General features: G+C 46.3%; 1 long non-coding RNA gene across 1 annotated transcript; it reads left to right on the top strand.

Annotated features, from left to right (window-relative positions):
• Positions 1-3,616: 3,616 nt before the first annotated feature.
• LOC140409617 (uncharacterized) lies at positions 3,617-12,596 on the top strand. The gene is made up of 3 exons (XR_011940434.1): positions 3,617-3,683; positions 10,849-10,928; positions 11,998-12,596. It is a non-coding gene; the product is annotated as an uncharacterized lncRNA (long non-coding RNA).
• The last annotated feature ends 872 nt before the right edge of the window (positions 12,597-13,468 follow it).

Genomic DNA, 13,468 nt, shown 5'->3' with positions numbered 1-13,468 from the left:
CCAAATTTAATGTCTTTCACAAACAGGGCTGCCTTAATTTTGTTGAAACTTTCTCTCCTCTTTTGCGAGTTCTGGTCCTCAATCTTGGTACCCCCGGATCTCTGATTCTTCCCACATGTACCGTTTTGTCTGCCTGGCCCACTTCATGATACACTCCTTGTCGAGGAATCGATGCAGCCTCACCACAATGGCCCTCGCGGGCTCATGACCCTGGGGCTTACGTACGAGCACCCTATGTGCCCGGTCCACCTCCAGCGGCTTGTCAAACACATCGGCCCCGACCATCTCCTGCAACATCTTCCCCATATAAGTACCCGCATCTGATCCCTCCTTTCCCTCTGGCAGCCCGACGATTTGGATATTTTGCCTGCGAGACCGGTTCTCCAAGTCTTCTACCTTATCCAGCAGTCGTCTCTGGCTGTCCTGTAGTATGCTAATTTCCAAAGACATTACAGTGGACTCCTCCTCTCGTTCAGTCGCCAGCTCCTGCAACTTTTGAATCTCCTGTCCGTGGGTCGTCATTTTCTCCTCCACCCGGTCAACCACCTCCTTAATCGAGGCTATCACCTGGGTCATGTCTTCTGCACACTCCTTACGATGCCGGGCAAACTTTTCATCCAGGTACTTGACCCATTGCTCCTGGATTATTAGTGTCACAAGTATTGATTATTATTATAATGAACCTCGTGCCCCTCACCTTGAACTTGTGTCCCCTTGTAACCCAACCTTCAACTAAGGGGAACAACTGTTCCCTATCCACCCTGTCCATGACCCTTATAATTTATACACCTCGCTCGGATCACCCCTCAGTCAGCTCTGCTCCAGCAAAAACAACCCAAGCCTATCCAAACTCTCTTCATACCTTAAATGTTCCATCCCAGGCAACATCCTGGTGAAACGCCTCTGTACCCCCTCCAGTGCAATCACATTCTTCCTATAATGTGGCGACCAGAACTGCACACAATACTCCAGCTGTGGCCTCACCAATTTTCTATATAACTCCAACATGACGTCCTTGCTTTTGTAATAGATGCCACGATTGATAAAGGCAAGTGTACCATATGCCCATTTCACCACCCTATTAACCTGCCCTTCTGTCTTCAGAGATATATTTACAAACATGCCACGGTCTCTTTGTTCCTCAGACTTCCCAGTGTGGTGCCATTCTTGAATATTTCCTTGTGAAATTGCTCCTTCCAAAGTGTAACTCCTCACACTTTTCAGAATTAAATTCCATCTGCCACATTTCTGCCCATTTGACCATCCCGTCTACATCTTCCTGTAACCCAAGACACTCACCCTCACTGTTAACCACCCGCCAATCTTTGTGTCACCCGCAAACTTACTGATCCTACCCCCCACATAGTCATCTAAGTCATCTATATAAATGCCGAATAATAGGGGACCCAGCACAGATCCCTGTGGTACGCCACTGGACACTGGCTCCCAGTCACTAAAGCAGCTGTCTGTCATCACCCTCTGTTTCCTGAAGCTCAGCCAGCTTTGACTCCACCTTATCAAGGTCCCCTGTATCCCATGTGCATTTTCCTTCTTTATAAGTCTCCCATGTGGGACCTTGTCAAATGCTTTGCTGAAATCCATGTTAACTACATCAACTGCACTACTCTCATCTACACACTTAGTCTCATGCGCAAAAAATTCAAATTTGTTAGGCATGACCTCCCTCTGACAAAGCCATGCTGACTATCCCTGATCAAGCCTTGCCTCTCCAAGTGGAGATAGATTCTCTCCTTCAGAATTTTCTCCATAGTTTTCCCACCACTGACATGAAACTCACTGGTCTATAGTTCCCTGGCTTATTTTTTTAAAATTAATTTACGGGATGTGGGCATCACTGGTTAGGCAGCATTTACTGCCCTTCCGTAGTTGCCCTTCAGAAGGTGGTGGTGGGTTGTCTCCTTGAACTGCAGCAGTCCTTGGGATCCATGTACACTCACTATGCTGATAGGATGAGAGTTTCAGAATTTTACCTCAGACTTTCTTAAATAGTGGGACCACATTCGCGGTTCTCCAGTCCTCTGGCACCTCTCCCATGGCCAGAGAAGAATTAGAAATTTGGATCAGGGCCCCTGCAATCTCCCCCCTCCCCTCCCACAGCAACCTGGGACACAATCTGTCTGGACCTGGAGGTTTCTCCATTTCTAATTCTGCCAACACCTCCAATACCTTGTCCATCCCTATGACAACTTGCTCAATAACCTCACAATCTCTATCCCCGAGTTCCATATCTGCCTTCTCATTCTCTTGGGTGAATGTACAGCTGATATGTGACAATCATGCACGTCTGCGCCCGATACGCGGGCAGTGTGCACGACACCTTCATTCTGGAACACTCGACGATTCCTGATATGTTCGAGATGCCTCCCCCACTGCTGGGGGGGTTGGCTCCTGGGCGACAGGGGTTATCCACTGCGGTCGTGGCTGATGCCACCTATCCGGAGGCCACAGACCGACGCGGAGGCCCACTACAACCATGCCCATACAGCAACCAGGAGCGTGATCGAGCGGTGCTTCGGCTTTCTGAAGATGTGGTCCAGGTCCTTCGACTGCTCTGGAGGAGCCCTCCAGTATCATGCTGAGAGGGCCGCCCGCATCGTGGCAACTTGCTGCATTGCCCACAACATCATGCAGCAGAGGGGCAATGTGCTGGAGGAGGAAGAGGAACGCCAGTTCTCATCCAATGAGGAGGATGCAGGGGAGGGCGAGGATGGGCAGGACATGGGGCCCAGGCAGACAAGGGAGGCCGCACGAGGTGTGTGCCAGGGCCAACGTGCATGGGATACTCTGATCGCCTCCAGGTTCGCCAACTAGGTGGGGGGGGAGCAGAACTGGCCAGGGGCACGGACACCACATCCCCCCTCCACACACCTCCACCACTCCGGCCACATCCTCACCTACAACCCCCTCTATGATATGTACCTGCCGCACTACAGGGTGTGGGCCCTGGGGTGACAGTGACACCAGGTCTGTCCCACGGGATGGAGAATGATGACAACCCGTTCTGCAATGTGCTCTGGTGCTCCACATTGTTTGGCAACATCTGCCTCCTGCCCATGCTAGCACTTTCCACCGTCCACCTGGGCGATTCCTGCATGTGAACTGGCCATTCCATCACCTGGTGTCACTGAGTCCCTGGGGTGGCAGTGGTGGTGATAGTTTGGGGGGGGGGGGGTGGAGGGGGAGGATGGGGAGCCCAGGGCACCCACTCACTGATCTGTAATTCCCTGTTTAGCTCTACCAACCTTCTTGAAAAATTAAATCACATTACCTGTTCTCCAGTCCCCGGCACCTTCCCTGTGACCAGAGGAGCCCCTGTAATTTCTTCCCTTGCCTCCCATACCAACCTGGGATACAACGCATCCGGACCAAGGAATATGTCCACCTTTAAGTCTTTCTCTTTAATTTTTGTAAGTTCAGTATCTAGTTAACAAGGTCGCTGACTCAGCTGACTGAGTGACAGTTATCTGAAGCCTGATGAGGGCCTCAATAGCTGTTGATTACTACTGAAGATTAACCGATATTTGAGTCATCACAGCTTACCTCAACTCTATTTAAGAAAGGGACTATTGGGAGTGGAAGTTCAGTGAGCTTTGTGCACGAGCAGTGGGAGAGAGCACATCCTGAGTGAGACACAGTGAGAATTCGATGCAGAGGGGAAAGTGGTACATTTTGCTTTTTTTCTTTGCTTTCTAACTTTTTTAATTTTCAGAGTATGGTCTTGCTCTGCTGCAGCAATAGAGGCTAGAAGGGAGAGAGCTGATTGGTAAGTACTGGGTACGGTCAGGTGAGTATTTACTACTTTTATCACTTGTAGTTTGTAAAATCCTTTTGGAATTTATAGTTTCCAAGGATTATATTCTGTAGTAACGAGGACCGGGAAAGAAGGGCCCTAGAGCAATTGACATTATCTGATATTAAGCAGCTTCCAAAAGGTTTAATTTACAAGATCATAAGACCATAAGACCAAAAGCTTTAATTTAAAGGGGTAAGTCAAGGCAGGAGAGCTCAAAGCTGTGGTGTGCTCCACCTGCGCTGCATGGGAAAATAGGGAACATTTTCAGTGCCCGAGGCCATAATTTGTCTCTCCAACAGCCAAATGGCCTCTTTCTGCACTGCAAATTCTATGATTCTATGATTCCATAATACAATGCAGGAATTGCCTGGCCATTCCCAAACAAAACAGATGTACTGCTTTGGATACTATTGGGAGGAATGGCCTCTCAGGGGAAAGCAGCAACAGGCAAATTTATTGCACCACAGTCGGATCTGCTGCAAAGGGGAGGAGTAAACAGTGTGGGAATGCAATAGTTACAGGGAATTCAATTATAAGTGGAATAGATAGGCATTTTGTGGCCGCAAATTAAGACTCCAGGATGGTGTGTTGCCTCCCTGGTGCTCGGTTCAAGGATGTCTCGGAGCAGCTACAGGACATATTGGAGGAGGTGGGTGAACAGCTAGTGGTCGTGGTACACATTGGTACAAACAACGTAGGTAAATAAAGGGATGAGGTCCTAAAAACAGAATATAGAGGGTTAGGAAGACAGTTGAGAAGTTGGACTTCAAAGGTAGTTATCTCAGGATTACTATCAATGCCATGTGCTACTCAGAGTAGAAATAGCAGGATATATCGAATGCAGATGTGGCTGAAGATGTGGTGTGAGGGGGAGACTTTCAGATTCCTGGGACATTGGGACTGATTCTGAAGGAGGTAGGACCAGTACAAACAGGACACATTACACATGGACAGGACTGGGACTGATATCCTATGGCGAGTATTTGCTAGCCTGATTGGGGAAGGTTTAAACTAGAATGATAGGGGTATGGGAACCTAAGCAGGGTAAAAAGGGAAAGGGAATCAAGGACAGTAAAATGCAAAAACCATAGATAGGGCAAATAGGGCCACAGTATAAATAAATGTTTAGGATGATTAAAATGACAAAAAGGCAAGTCTAAATCTTTGTATCTTAATGCACAAAGCATTCGGAATAAGGTAGCCGAACTGACGATACAAATCAAGATAAATGGATATGATCTCATAGCCATTATGGAGATATGAGGCTGGATTCTCCGCAGCCCCGTACCGAAATCGCGTTTGGCGCGGGGGTGAAAAATCATTTTCACGCCGAAATCGGGTCCAGTGCCGGTCCGGCGATTCTCCGGGGCCCAAGAATCGAAGTGTTTACGGACTATTCCGCGCAACTGGGGGGCCATTGCCAGAGTCCGGCCCAGCGATTCTCCACTCCCGGCTGGCCAACTTCCCAACCGCGCAGTTCTAACCAGCTATCGCCGTTCGGGAACCTCGGACTCAGTCCTCGGCCGCCCTGGTGGGGGGGTGGGGGGGATCAGGCACCGGGGGGTGGGGGTGGGGGGGGGCCATATGGGCAGCCGGGGGACAGATCGGGCCAGCCGAACCTTCGGCGCGCGGCCGATCAGGAGGCCTACATTTTGGAGCTGCTTCCACAGTCCAAGTCTACCATGGCACTCGGCGCAGCCGCCGAAGGCCGCAGTCGTGCGCATGTGCAGACTCCGGACCGGAAATGCGTGAATCACTCTGGGTCCCTGTTAGCCCCCTGTAGGTGAGTGAATCGACTAATCTACTTTATTGGAAACTCGGGAGTGAAACGTCAGCGTTTTTACGCCGATGTGGGGACATAGCCCCATTTTGTGAGAATCCAGCCCATGGTTAGAAAGAGATCAAAACACGGAACTTAATATTCAAGGACCTTTCAGAAAGACAGGAGGGGAGGAAAGGATGGTGGGGTAGTACTGTTAATAAGATATTAAATGAAGATAGTTGTGAGAGACAATCTAGACTCGGGTGATGTAGAATTCATTTGTGTGGAGATAAAAAGCACCACCGAAAGAAGACTTTGGTCACCACACTATCGGAAATCAACAAATAATAGGAGCCTGTAAAAAGAATATAACAATAATTGTGGGTGAATTTAATCTTCATGTTAATTGGGTAAATCAAGTTGGAAAAGGTAGTTACGACAACAAATTCATAATGTGCATCAGGGATAGTTTCCCAGAGCAATATGGTCATGGAGCCAACCAGGGAATAGGCCATCTTGGATCTGGTATTGGGAAATGAGGCAGATTTGAGCAATTACCTCACAGTAAAAGATTCCCTAGGAAGTAATGATCATGACGGAATTTAATATTCGGCGTACGAGTGAGAAACTGTGTTCAACTTAAATAAAGGAAATAAAGGAAATTACAATGAAATTAGAATATGAGTTAGCTAAAGTGGACTGGACGGATAGATTAGCAGAAAAGACAGTAAACAAGCAATGGCAGACACTTAAGGAGGTAATTCGTGACTCTCAGCAAAAATATATCTCAGTAAGGAGGAAAGATTCTGAGAGGAATAAACCAACCATGGGTATCAAAGGAAATTAAACAGAATATTAAGGTGAAAGAAAAAGCATATAAACAGGCAAAATTCAGTGATAGCCCCAGAGACTGGGATAAATTTAAAATCCAGCAAAGGAGGACTAAATAGATAATAATGAGAAAATAAACTAGAGGGCAAACTAGTGAGGAAGATTGAAAATTGACAAGAGCAGCTTCTTTAAATACTGCAGTAACTGAATCCTTAATTAACAATACAACACCATCTCCTCTTTTACACCCTCCCTGTCTTGCCTGAAGATCCTATACCCCGGAATGTTGAGTCGCCACATCTCTGTGATGGCAACAATGACACAATTCCACGTGTCAATCCACGCCCTTAACTTATCAGTCTTACGAATAATACACCTAACATTAAAGGCTATCTCGCCTCGCCTCACTCCCTTGGAACTCAACATGGCTGAACTCCCCCTGTCTTGGTTCGTTTACTATAGTATGCTGTGTCCCGATTGTATTAACACTCTGTCCCCTCCCCCTGCTGAACTAGTTTAAACTCCTCTCAGCAGCACTCAGTCACACAAACTGTTATTACATACTTACAAACCTCTAGTTCAATCAATGTGATCACTCGAATTGCATTGTTCCTATCCAAAGTGTGAACAATCCTGCTTTTAAGCTACTTTTATCGATTACTTTTCAAAAAGCTAACTGTTAGCTTTTGAGTTTGTCTGTAAATTAGCCTGAATTTCTACCCTCTGCCCTTTGTAATCTGTCAGACTGTAAACTAACCTGTGGGTGAAGGAGGAGGCAAATGCGAATGCCATTTCTAACATGTTAAAGTCTAACACGTTTGTTTCGAATCACTAGTTTTCGGAGCGCAACTCCTTCCGCAGCTCGGCTCTGAAAGCTAGTGATTCGAAACAAACCTGTTGGACTTTAACCTGGTGTTGTAAGACGTCTTACTGTGCCCACCCCAGTCCAACGCTGGCATCTCCATATCATCTCTAGCATCAGCAGGCTCACTGGCACATATGACTACACTTGGACTACATTTTGTGGAGTTGCTTGGATGGTTAGGGTACACTTTTGGAGAGGTAGGGTGCTATTTTTGATGTGGTCCCAGGACACATTTGGCAGAGATCTGGTGCCCTTTGCAATTGTTAAAAGTAGACATGATGTGCATAGAAAGTGCATAAATTCATTGGAACAATCAAGCACCTTGGATCTGTCAAAATAAATTGTCAAGAGACATTGTCAAAAGGAGCTCTCAGGTATTTAAGGTATTGGAGGTATTTAAAATCTCCTGCCCTTTAAATATTTGGAAAAACTTCAGGAACATTAAAAGCATTGATTGCTATTTTAGTCTGTCTGTTTACAAAAGCCTGAGGGTTATCATTATTGGATTAGTGCTGCATGACTGATTTTGCAATACTCCATTATCACAGTGGGATGCCTTTCAATTCACAGTTTAATTGACAGCTCCAAGTGGTTCTAGACTCTTTGAAGTGGAGTTACAAATTCGAATGCTTGCTTTTTAAAGAATTGAAGGGCGTCAATGTAGAGAATGGGATTTTATCAATGATAGTGGCTCAGATCTTCCAATCAAAAAGAAAAAGGAGGCATTTGTCAGGGCTAGAAGGCTGGGAACAGATAAAGCCTGTGTGGAATATAGGGAAAGTAGGAAGAAATTTAAACCAGGAGTCAGGAGGGCTAAAAGGGGGCACAAAAGGTCATTGGCAAATAGGGTTAAGAAAAATCCCAAGGCTTCTTACACGTACATAAAAAGCAAGAGGGTAGCCAGGGAAAGGGTTGGCCCACTGAAGGACAGGGGAGGGAATCTATGTGTGGAGCCAGAGGAAATGGGCATGGTACTAAATGAATACTTTGCATCAGTATTCGCCAAAGAGAAGGAATTGGTGGATGTTGAGTCTGGAGAAGGGTGTGTAGATAGCCTGGGCCACATTGAGAACCAAAAAGACGAGGTGTTGGGCGTCTTGAAAAATATTGAGGTAGTTATGTCCCCAGAGCCTGATGGGATCTACCCCAGAATACTGAAGGAGGCAAGAGAGGAAATTGCTGAGGCCTTGACTGAAATCTTTGGATCCTCACTGTCTTCAGGTGATGTCTGGAGGACTGGAGAATAGCCAATGTTGTTCCTTTGTCTAAGAAGGGTAGCAAGGATAAACCAGGGAACTACAGGTCGGTGAGCTTTATGTCAATGGTAGGGAAATTACTGGAGAGAATTCTTCGAGACAGGATCTACTCCCATTTGGAAGCAAGTGGGCGTATTAGTGAGAGGCAGCATGGTTTTGTGAAGGGGAGGTCGTGTCTCACTGACTTGATAGAGTTTTTCGAGGAGGTCGCAAAGATGATTGATGCAGGTAGGGCAGTGGATGTTGTCTATATGGACTTCAGTAAGGTCCCTCATGGCAGACTTGTACAAAAGGTGAAGTCACATGGGATCAGAGGTGAACTGGTAAGATGGATACAGAACTGGCTAGGCCATAGAAGGCAGAGAGTAGTAATGGAAGGGTGCTTTTCTGATTGGAGGGCTGTGACTAGTGGTGTTCCGCAGGATTCAGTGCTCGGACCCTTGCTGTTTGTAGTATATATAAATGATTTGGAGGAAAATATAACAGGTCTGATTAGTAAGTTTGTGGATGACACAAAATTTGGTGGAATTGCGGATAGCGATGAGGACTGTCAGAGGATACAGCAGGATTTAGATTGTTTGGAGACTTGGGCAGAGAGATGGCAGATGGAGTTTAATCCGGACAAATGTGAGGTAATGCATTTTAGAAGGTCTAATACAGGTAGGGAATATACAGTGAATGGTCGGACCCTCAAGAATATTGACAGTCAGGGAGACCTAGGTGTACAGGTCCACAGGTCAATGAAAGGGGCAACACAGGTGGAGAAGGTAGTCAAGAAGGCATACGGCATGCCTGCAATCATTGGCTGGGGCATTGAGTATAAAAATTGGCATGTCATGTTGCAGCTGTATAGAACCTTAGTTAGGCCACACTTGGAGTATAGTGTTCAATTCTGGTCGCCACACTACCAGAAGGATGTGGAGGCTTTAGAGAGAGTGCAGAAGAGATTTAATAGGATGTTGCCTGGTATGGAGGGCATTAACTATGAGGAGAGGTTGAATAAACTTGGTTTGTTCTTACTGGAATGACGGAGGTTGAGTGGCGACATGAATCGGATGGGAATAGAGATATACGGACCCAGGAAGTGTAAAAGGTTTTCGTTTAGGCGGGCAGCATGGTCGGCGCTGGCTTGGAGGGCCGAAGGGCCTGTTCCTGTGCTGTACTTTTCTTTGTTATTTGTTCTGAATCAGGATTGTAAACCCTATTTTGCACCCGATCAGAAAGAAAGGCTGCACACTTCACTTACCTTCCACCAATATTTCAGAGTAGTCATCTGAGAAGGATCCTTCATGCCCAGCCCAGTGCTGAAAACCACGTAGGGAGCAGCACAGAGAATCAATGCAGAATCAACGCCCCTTTGTACAGCACTAGCTGCAGTATTTCAGTAAGTAAAGGGTTTAAGTGTCCCAAAGCTGCTTTGCAAACAGCTCTTCAACTTCTCAGGCAGTGTGTCGGAGCCGAGGATAACTTGCTTCTTCATTAAAAATGAGTTCTCAGCTGACTGAGGAGTCCAATGCGCAGCCTATAATCTCTGTCACAGTTGGGGTAGGCAGTGGTTGGAGGAGCGGGTGGATGGGGTGACCGGGTTGCCATGCCTTCCTTTCGCTATTAATACGTGGCTTCAATTTGCTCTTGGCGATGAAACATGAGACGTTCAACCCCTTCCCGTATGCTTTTCCTCCACTTTGGGTGCTCTTGGGCCAGGGATTCCAAGTGGTCGGTGGGGATGTTGCACTTTTTCAAGAAGGCTTTAAAGGTGTCCCAGGGCTCACTTGCTGTGTCAAAGCTGCAAGTAGAATGCTTGTTTCAAGCATCTCATGTCAGGCATGTGCATGATGAGGGCATCACAGTGGCGCAGTGGGTTAGCCCTGTTGCCTCACGGCGCCGAGGTCCCAGGTTCGATCCCGGCTCTGGGTCACTGTCCGTGTGAAGTTTGCACATCCTCTCCTAGTTTGCGTGGGTTTTGGCCCCACAACCCAAAGATGTGCAGGCTAGGTGGATTGAACACGCCAAATTGTCCCTTAATTGGAAAAAATCAATTGGGTACACTAAAATTTATTTTAAAAATGGCATGTGGATGATGTGACCCACCCAGCAGAGATGATGAGTGTGGTCAATGCTTCGCTGTTGGCCTGAGCGAGAACACTAATGTTGGTGCACCTATTCTGCCAATGGATTTGCAGAATCTCGCGGGAACAGTGATGGTGGTCACCTTCATAGTGAGAACCAAAGAACACATTGTAAAATCAATACCCAATCAATTCAACCGTCACCATCACTGCTGTGACCCCATTTTCTGTTTCATTTTTGCATTTTATAGGAAACCGGCTGGTTGAAATAAGCGGGGAGTGAAATAGGAATGGAGGATGGGCCAGCACTCTGCCATGAGTTGCTCCGCTGGTAAGAAAGAAGTTGCATTTAGATAGCATCTTTCACAACCTCAGGGTCTACCGAAGAACATGGCAGTTAATGAAAGTGTTCTCTGAAATGTAGGAATGCATCAGCCAAGTTGCGCACAGCCTGGTCTCACAAAGAGAAATGTGATACTGATCTAATGTTTTAGCGGTGTTGGTTGAGTGATGAATATTGATCCGACGGATGTACCTTGGAGAGCACCTTTTTAACCTCTTCAGAATCGTGCTCTGTGGTCTCTTACATTCAGCCGGGAGGGCTTGAGCGGGGCTTGTTAGAACCTCCCATCCAAAAGATAGCACCCCAAAAAGTGCAATACATCGCTCAGCACAGCACTGAAGTTCCAACCCACAGTTTGTGCTCAAGTTCCTGGGGTGTGATTTGAACCCGCGGCCTTCTTATTCAGGCAAGAGTGTGACCTCTGAACCACAGCGGACACTTGTCCCGGTGACTCCGGGAGTGGAGATGTCCTCTGGCAGTGCAAACTGTGATGTACTGGACATCAAACAGATTGAGAAGCTCTGCTTTCCAAGGCAGTGTCTGACTGGGATAATTTATTATTTCTTTTAGAATTGCAGATGGTGGAAATCTGAAATCAAAACAGAAAATGTTGGAGGGAGGCCCGGCATAACAACCAGTATCTGACTGAGAAAATATAAATTAAATAAGGCAGGACCCTTTCGCAGAAACAATTTATTTCTCTTCTCTGCAAGAAGATTTTTGAGTGAAAAAGATTGACATTTTGCTTTCTCGACATGTCGTAGCAAATATCAGGCAACAGCGTATAATCCATCGCTTCAATTACTATTTTAATTTTCTCAGCCACTTTGAGGAATTGGTAATATTGACATAGAATTAGTGACTCTGCCTCTGATCAAGTAATGATACTGCCGTGCTTTGCTGTTTATTAAGACCTAGGAGATTGAAGGATTTAGTGAGCTTGATTTATAAGGTACAGTAATACAAATACTTACCAGTGTGGGAGAAAACACTGGAAGTCATATTGGTCACGAAAAGCAATCATCCAAGACTATCATTCACTCCACTTGTTTTTCAGAAAAATGAATCATCCTATCCTGTTGCCAGTGACACACATGATTGGCTTGCCTGTTACACATGGTTGGCCAACCAGGCCGGGTCCTATTGTGCCACAAGCGGGGAGGCCTGGGAAATAAAGGGCCTCATAAAATACACGGTCTGTGGCCACAGGTACTTAGGCATGAGAGCTGAGAGAACGGGTGGTGTGTGCATGTGGGATGCAGTGTTGGTATTTTTAACAAATGAGAATGTGTCTTCTCTGCCATGTCTTCAACTATTGCTGTGGTGAATGCTGTGCTCTTCTTATTGGATGGGATCATCCAATCTTATGTGAAGAGGCAAAATCAAAGACACTTCTAAACACTTTTGCACATTTAAGAAGATGTAAGAATGAGGAACTGAGGGAATGGTGCACAGTCAGATGGTGGCAATCTCCTATGACGTTGAACAGAAGACTCTAGAATGTCCCTTCGACTGTTTTATGGCAGTAAGTGGAAGCCGGGACAAATCCCAGTGTCTAAGGCTAAATAACCCAAATTAGCAAGGAATTGATTCTCGGGCTGTATCTGGGTATTGAGAGGAAGGTTCTGGCCACTGGTCCGCCTCCCTGGGTGGCATTCATTCAATCTCAATTCACCCACCTTGCAGCAGAAGGTCTCAGATTAAAGTTCTGCTACTCCTCCTAGTTCCACATAAATGGAGAAAATAAATTCACTTTTTAAAAGTGGCTGTTGCCTATATCGCAGTCATGTTTCAAAACTTGAAGCCTTTCCACCCAGGTCAATCCAATTTAAATGGGCCCCTCGTTAATATATTCAAGTTTGGTGGCACGGTGGCACAGTGGTTAGCACTGCTGCCTCATGGCACTGAGGACCCGGGTTCAATTCCGGCCCGGGTCACTGTCAGTGTGGAGTGTGCACATTCTCCCCATGTCTACGTGGATCTCACCCCACAACCCAAAGATGTGCATGTCAGATGGATTGGCCACACTAAAATGCCCCTTAAATAAAAAATAATAATACATTCAAGAAGTCTAACACCTGTTTGGTGTCTGCTTGAAATATGGCTCGACCAATCTCCGGTTGTATTTTTCATCACATCATTCGGGCATTGGATGTAGCAACCCCAAATTGGTCCTTAATCCAGCAAGTGGATGTGAGTACAGGAGTTGCTCTTTGGCACTCCTAGATAACCAGGGTTATCTCTTGTCTTGGTGGTAATGATGGAGTGAGGGATTGTGATTGTGATGGAATACAATTCTGCTGCTGCTAATGACTCTCAATGTCTCATGGATGTCAAATTTTGAACTATTAGATCTGTTCTGAATCTATCCCATGCAGCACAGTGGATGTGCCTCACAGCACAGTGGAGGGTGTCTGCAGTATGATTTTGGATTTTGTCTCCCCAAGTCTCTGGGATGTGTCATGACTACCAATATTGACATGGATAGATGCATCTGTGACAGGTAGGTTGGTGAAGGTGAGGTCATG

The sequence above is a fragment of the Scyliorhinus torazame genome, chromosome 3 (genome assembly GCF_047496885.1).
Source record: "Scyliorhinus torazame isolate Kashiwa2021f chromosome 3, sScyTor2.1, whole genome shotgun sequence".
Taxonomy (NCBI): domain Eukaryota; kingdom Metazoa; phylum Chordata; class Chondrichthyes; order Carcharhiniformes; family Scyliorhinidae; genus Scyliorhinus; species Scyliorhinus torazame.
Note: the sequence above shows the minus strand (reverse complement) of the source record. Positions and strands in the feature narration are given on the sequence as shown.